Source organism: Oryctolagus cuniculus, chromosome 14 (genome assembly GCF_964237555.1).
Source record: "Oryctolagus cuniculus chromosome 14, mOryCun1.1, whole genome shotgun sequence".
NCBI lineage: Eukaryota > Metazoa > Chordata > Mammalia > Lagomorpha > Leporidae > Oryctolagus > Oryctolagus cuniculus.
Window position 1 is genome coordinate 18,224,094 of NC_091445.1, and position 7,147 is coordinate 18,231,240.

The 7,147-nt window shown below is 45.7% G+C and overlaps 1 long non-coding RNA gene across 1 annotated transcript in view; it reads right to left on the reverse strand.

Annotated features, from left to right (window-relative positions):
- LOC127492856 (uncharacterized) overlaps positions 1-3,635 on the reverse strand; it is a 39,512-nt gene extending 35,877 nt beyond the window's left edge. Inside the window, exon 1 of the long non-coding RNA XR_011381934.1 lies at positions 3,526-3,635. This is a non-coding gene — a long non-coding RNA (uncharacterized lncRNA). The remainder of the gene's footprint in view (positions 1-3,525) is intronic.
- Positions 3,636-7,147: the final 3,512 nt, after the last annotated feature.

Genomic DNA, 7,147 nt, shown 5'->3' on the forward strand with positions numbered 1-7,147 from the left:
ACAGAATGAGAGACAATATTTACAAAGTATGCAACTGATAGAGGATCAATATCTAGGATCTATAAAGAGCTAAAGAAATTCAATAACAACAAAACAAACAATACAGTTAAGAAATGGGTAAAAGATTTGTACCAGTATTTTTCAAAAAGGGAAATTTAAATGCCTAACAGACACATAAAAAATACTCAGGATCACTAGCCATCAGGGAAATGCAAAGAAAAACCACAATGAGGGGCCAGCAGCCATCTGCAATGCTGTCATCCCATATGGGCACCGGTTCAAGCTCTGGCTGCTCCACTTCTGATCCAACACCCTGCTAATCACCTGGGAAAGCAATGGAAGATGGCTCAAGTACTTGGGCCCCTGAACCCATGTGGGAGATCTGGAGGAAGCTCCTGACTTCATCCTGGCTCAGGCCTGGCCATTGTGCCCATTAAGGGAGTGAATCAGAGGATGGAAGATCTCTCTCTCTCACTTGCTCTTGCTCTCTCTCTAACTCTACTTTTTAAATAAACAAAACAAATCTTTTAAAAAACACCACAGTGAGGCTTTATCTCAACCCAGTTAGAAAGACTCTCATACAGAAATCAAAAAAACTATAAATGTTGGTAAGGATGTGGGTAGAAAGTGTCCCTAATACACTACTGGTGGAAATGTAAACTAGTACAACCATTGTGGGAGACGGTATGGAGATGTCTCAGAAATCTGAAAACAGGTCTACCATATGACCCAGCTGTTCCACTCCTGGGAATTTACCCAAATGAAATTAAATAAATCAGCATGTGAAAGAACTATCTGTACCTTCATGTTTACTGCAGCTCAATTCACAATAGCTAAGATACAGAATCAAGCCAGATGTCCATCTGCTGAGGACTTGATAAAGAAAATGTGGTATATGTACACCATGGAATACTACTCAGCTGAAAAAAAGAATGAAATCCTTTTTTTTTTTTGCAACAAAATGGATGCAACTAGAAATCATTATACTTAGTGAAATATACCAGTCCTAAAAAGACAAATATCCTATGTTTTCCCTGATCTGTGGTAACTAATAGAGTACAAAAAATGTTAAGTATATGAGTGAAATGGATATTTTGGGATTTGATTATTGTTTGCAGCCCTTATCTCTACTGTTGAGGAGCAGTGTTTTTTTTATTATTTGTTGAATTCTTTACTTATTATGATTATAAAATAAACTGAAAGCATGTCATTCTAAAAATTGAAAGAAAAAACAAGGAAGGAGGAGAGAGGGTGACAGGGAGAATAGGATGGGAAACATCATGATGCTCCTAAATCTGTATATAGGAAATTTCTTCACTTACATAAATGAAAATATTTTTAAAGTTGATGGAAAATGTACATTAATTTTAAAAACTATAGGGTAAGGATTTGATGCAGTGGTTAAGATACTGCTTGGGATGACCACACCCTATATCACAGTGCCTGGGTTCAAGTCTCACCTCCACTCCCAATTCCAGCTTCCTGCTAACATATACCCAGGGAGACAGCAGATGATGGCTCAAGTGCTACCCACATGGGAGACCCAGACTGAATGGCTGGAGGCTGGAATCACCTAGAAACTTCTTCACTTACACATCTGGTATTCGGATTGGGACATGCAAAAGTTGTACTCATTGGGAATTAATTTTTTTAAAGAATTATTTTATTTATTTGAAAGACAGAGTTACAGATATAAGTAGAGCCAGAGAGAGAGGTCTTCCATTCCATTCCACTGGTTCACTCCCCAAATGACTGCAACAGCCAGAGATGAGCTGATCCAAAGCCAGGAGCCAGGAGCTTCTTCCTGGTCCCACATGAGTGCGAGGGCCCAAGCACTTGGGCCATCTTTCAGTGCTTTCCCAGGACATTAGCAGAGAGCTGGATTGGAAGAGGAGCAGCTGGGACTCGAACGGTGCCCATATGGGATGCCGGCCCTGCAGGCTGGGGCTTTAACCTGCTGCGTCACAGTGCCGGCCCCTCATCTGGAATTATTAACCAGAGCTCTTGCACATGTCCCTCCATATGACTTTGACTTTCTCCCTGCATGGTGGCCCTGGGGAAGTTGAATTTCACATAAGGCTGCTGAAGTACCCAGGAGCAAGTGTCCTGGTGGGCAAGGTGCAAGCTGTATGTGTGGGGAGCAACTGGGAGCAACTCGGACTAGACTAAGTTACTGGAATTAAGACTTATTCTATGCATCTGCTTTCCCACAATATGGCGCTGAGAAGGGAAACAGCTTCTACACAGCTGCCTCCAGTTCAACCAATAAACAGCAGGACCTGCTCCTGATTGGAGGAGAGCAGCGTACTCGGCGTGTGGGTAGCAGAGTTGGGATTGGTGGAAGAGGACTATAAAGGAGGAGAGAGACGGCATGCACCAGGAACATCTAAGAGGAACATCTGAGGGAACACCTGTGCAGCCCCCGAGAGAGCCGGCCGGCGGTGTGCCGCTCCCCCGCGGAAGTGGGGAAAGTGGCAGGGGGAACCGCCCTTCCACGGAGGTGGAAGGGACAGCAGCCAACCCGGGAAGAACCAGCAGCAAACCCGGGGAGGGCCGAGCAGATGAAAGAACAGCGCAGGGTCCTGTGTTGTTCCTCCACGAAGACGGGGAGCGACATAATGGTGCCGTGACTTGGATGTGAAGCCTAGGCAGGGTTTAGTGTCGTTCCTCCATGAAGAGGGGGAGCGACATAATGGTGCCGTGACTCGGATATGAAGCCTAGGCAGGGTTTAGTGTCATTCCTCCATGAAGAGGGGGAGCGACAGTATGGCTTTGGATCTTCTTGCCTCCGAAGTCACACTGCATCACTTCCTCTGCATTCAAGTGGTCCAAGCAGTCACACACCTGCCCTGACTCACAGGCAGAGCATATAAACCCCACCTTCTAATGGAAAGCTTGTCACAGCACTTGCTGTCATATTTTAGAAGAGCCACATCACCCCTTCAAGGGGATCACTCTCCCCACAGCCCTAGGATCATCCATGGCAGCCAGGAAAGCCTGGGCCTCCTGCCAGTTAACTGGAGCTGGACAGTGAAACTAGATGTCAGATCTTCCAAGGTCTTCTGGCAAAGGTTCCTGACCTTAAGTAGAATATTCTAGTAAGTCAGTTTATCTTCTTCTCCTAGTTATTGCAGTCCCTGGAGGTGATCTCAAGCTCTCTCAGTCAACACGCAACCCACAAAGAAGTAACAAGAAAAGGCCAACACCTCGAGGCTAGAAGAGCAGAAAGGTGGAAAGAACCCAAGCCCCTGGCTGTGGACCTGAGTATGTAGATTAACCCAAGTCTGACTCCATCCAACCTCCTTGCCTGCTCTTACACAAAACAGAACAAGTCCTATGTCATCAGTTTTAGGGGCTGTTTTCCTTAGAGGCAGCCAAATGGAGAAGGAACTATGGGGTTTTTACTTATTATCCCACCCCTAAAAGGATGGTCACCTTAAGTCTAACTGTCTCAGGTCTTAAATTCACATGCACCAAATAGAAATCAAATGTTTATAAAAGCTACATCACAGCACATAATCTCACCTTGAGACTGGATGCATTCTCACTGCAGATGTCAGAGGCAGTAGGCAGGCCAGAGGGACTGGTGAGGAGCAGTCTTCCAGGGCTTCCTTCCTAAGGGTGCCAAGTTCATTCTAAGGAAAACAGAAGCAGGTTCGATGATGACCCAAGGCCACAGAGGTGGAGGAAGCAGAAACAATGCAACATCTGCTGTTCAAATGCTGGCTGTCCAGACCCACCACGCTGTCATCCCTGAATATCTATGGAACCTTGACAATGGGGCCGTTCTGACGGGTACTAGCTGGCACACTTAGCATCAGGGAGGCCAGCCCAAGACACAGCCAGAGGCTCCTTCAGTGTCAGTATTCCCTGGGTGAATTTGGGCAGGAATAACTAAGTGGCCACTGTGGTAAAATCACTGTTGACAGCCAGGCACACAGGGTGAGGGGGACTAAAGATTACAAGTAACAGTCACGGTGTGAGATGCACAAGCAGGATCCTCCAGCCCAGAAATGGCACAAAATCCAATGGAGATGACATCACTACTCACGCTGATAATGGAAGCCTCTATTTCTCCTCTACAGAAGTCATATTAATGAGACTACATTCATTAGTTAATTCTGTGGTTTCATACAAGCCATGGGGAAAATGCTATCTTTGAAAGTTCTGCTATTGCCATCACTATTTGAACAACTTTTGCAATAAAGAATACTGAGATTGATATGTAAAAATTTCATTTTGAAATTGAAAACTTCCAAATTCAGTAACTTTCCATGGTGGCTGTTGTGGCCCAGTGGGTTAAGCCACTGCTCGGGACCTCGCACCTCGTATCAGAGCACCTGGTTTGAGTCCTGGCTGCTCCGCACCTGATGCAGCTCCCTGCTAATGCGCCTGGGAGGCAGCAGGTGATGGTCCATGCACTTGGACCCCTGCCACCCACAAGAGGGATCTGAATGGAGTTCCTGGCTCCTGGCTTTGGCCTGGCCCAATCAGACTGTGGCAAGCATTTGGTGAGTGAACCAGCAGACGGAAGATTCTCTCTCTCCCTCTCTAAATAAATAAATAAGAAAGTAAGTAAATAAATAAATAAAACAGGGGAATTTTCTTTTCCTAATAATTCAGGACTTGTTTAGTTGTAATGAACAGAAGCTCCCTCAAACTGGCTTGACCAAAAGGGAATTCATAGGTCCTTGAAACTCGAAAGTCCAGGAATATGAAGTAGCTTCAGACTGAGCTGGATCCATTACCATATCTCGTTCTCCAAGCACTGATGGGAACAGGTGATTGAAATGCGACTGGTTCACCATCCTTGAGGTTACACTGAGAGGAGGGAGTTGGGTGGGACACTCTGCCAGTTCTGGAGCACTATGCAAGCTTGGAACTTCATCCCTGTGGCCCACACAGTCACCCACTGCATTGAGGGCATTAGATGGGCTCATTGGCTCATTCTCAGCTAGCAAAACAGTACATGTTGGATTTTTAAAAAGATTTTTCACAGAGCATTTACCATTATTGTATATATTTTTAATGTAGCTACTAGAAGCTTGTCCTAGGCAAGCGCGTTCCAGAGACACCCCGTGAAGTAGCAGATGCTCTTGTAAGATTGTTATTACGAGGGAAAAACAAGCTTCATAGTCGAATGTTTGGAACACTAGGTTAAATAGGCTTCTCCAGTTTTTACACTTTGTATTATAAAATACACAGAAAAGCTGAAAGGATAATACAAAAGAACACCCACATATTCATCTTGAAAATTCAACACTTGCTAACATTTCACCATCTTTGCTTTTATATACATACTGTGGCTGGCAGAGAATAATTTGAAAATCGGTTGCATCCATCATGCTACCATCAGGGTTCACCTCTAAACACTCGCACAAGCATCTCCTAACACATTCTTACGTAATCACCAAAGTCTTACTACATTGAAGAAAAGTAACAGCATGTTTCCCTAGTACCCTCTCATATCCCATCGATATTCAAATTTTCCCTTTTGTTAATACAGCCCGCACAGACTTTTCCTCTGAACCAAAAATCGAATCATAGTTCACTCGTATATCTGACCGTGATGTCTCTGCGGGCTCTGAAGATTCTAAAACAGCCTTTCTGACCTTTTTAAAAACGATATTGTGTTTGGAAGGAACCAAGCCAGTTGTCTTGCAGAATATCCCACATTCTGGATGTTCCTGACTATTTCTTCACAGTATCAGAAGTCTTCTGTCTCTTTATAGAAGTGCCTCTCAGAAACTAATACGTCAAGGTGCAAAGTGATTCTCCAAGTGGACAGCTTTTAGGAACCTCTGCCATGTTTACAGTAACCCTTTCTTTAGCAATTGTCCCAGGAGCCAATGCCATGGCGCAAAGGTTAAGCTATCACTTGCAACCCTGGCACGCCATATGGAAGCACCAGTTTGAATCTCAGCCATTCTGCTTCTGATCCAGCTCCCTGCTAAAAGGCCTGGGGAAGCATCAGAAGATGGCCCAAGTACTGGAGCTCCTGCCCCCTACATGGGAGACCCAGAGGGAGTTCCAGCCTTCTGGCTTCAGCCTGGCCCAGCCCTGGTTGTTGTGGCCATTTGGGGAGTAAACCAGTAGATGGAAAAATCTCTCTCTCTCTCTCTCTCTCTCTCTCTCTCCCTCTTTCTCCCTGTGTTACTCTGCTTTTCAGATAAGTAAATGTCTGGTTTTCTTTTTTTAAAAAAGGCAATTGCCCAGGCTTCAACATGCACACACACACACACACACAGGCCCTTGGAAGTGACACATGAGCTTACTGGCTAGTTCATTGGAACCACCTCTTTGTAGACTGGGGCAGATAGGACAAATGGTCATGGAAACTTGGACAAATCTAAAGGAGAAGGCGGTTAGGAAACCAGGGTTTTTAGGTGAGTTTGAATGGCCATTGTAGTGTTTGTATTGGTGATATCTTCCCTTTGAGGGAACAGGCAAGAGACACACACTGAGTGAGGGCTCTAGGGAAGGGACTCACGATGACATATATTAAAGTGCAGCCAGACTGGACGACAACAGAGCAAGCGTGGGTTTGACCTAGATGTTGATGTAATGCACGGTTGGGGAACATCGGCTGCAAAGTCATTGGGTCTGGCCATGCCAATGCAAGCGCAGGCGGGGCTTGAAATCCAATAACAGCAGGCTCATTTTTGAGTTGGCAATTTCATAGAACCTGCGAAGGATGTGATAAATATCCGGATGGACCTTAGCAGAACACACGGCTCGCCTTCGCTGAGGAAGGTGGTGTGCAGTTGGGATCACCCCACTAAAGGAAACTTTGCCTGTGGCATTTTGAGGGAAAGACTCAGGGAAAAAATCCAGGCTGGAAAGCAAGGAGGAAGTAAAAGAAAGGAAGGAGGGCACTCGGCTTTGACAAACAGTGCATTTGGCAGACAGGAGAGAGCCCACGGCCAGGAATGGGTTAAACTGAGATATCTTACTGAGCCCACCTCGAAGGACCAGAAGTCCAGCAGCAGGTAGTGAAGTCCCGGACACGTTCCACCACACAAACCCTGGACACACAGCTCCTGGGGGCAGGCCAGGCCTTGAAGAGCAAGGGGCAGGGGTGGGTGTCTGGGCCGTGGTTGGGATACCAGTTGGAGAATACTTGCAGTCCCCGACAGAGACTGGGTTC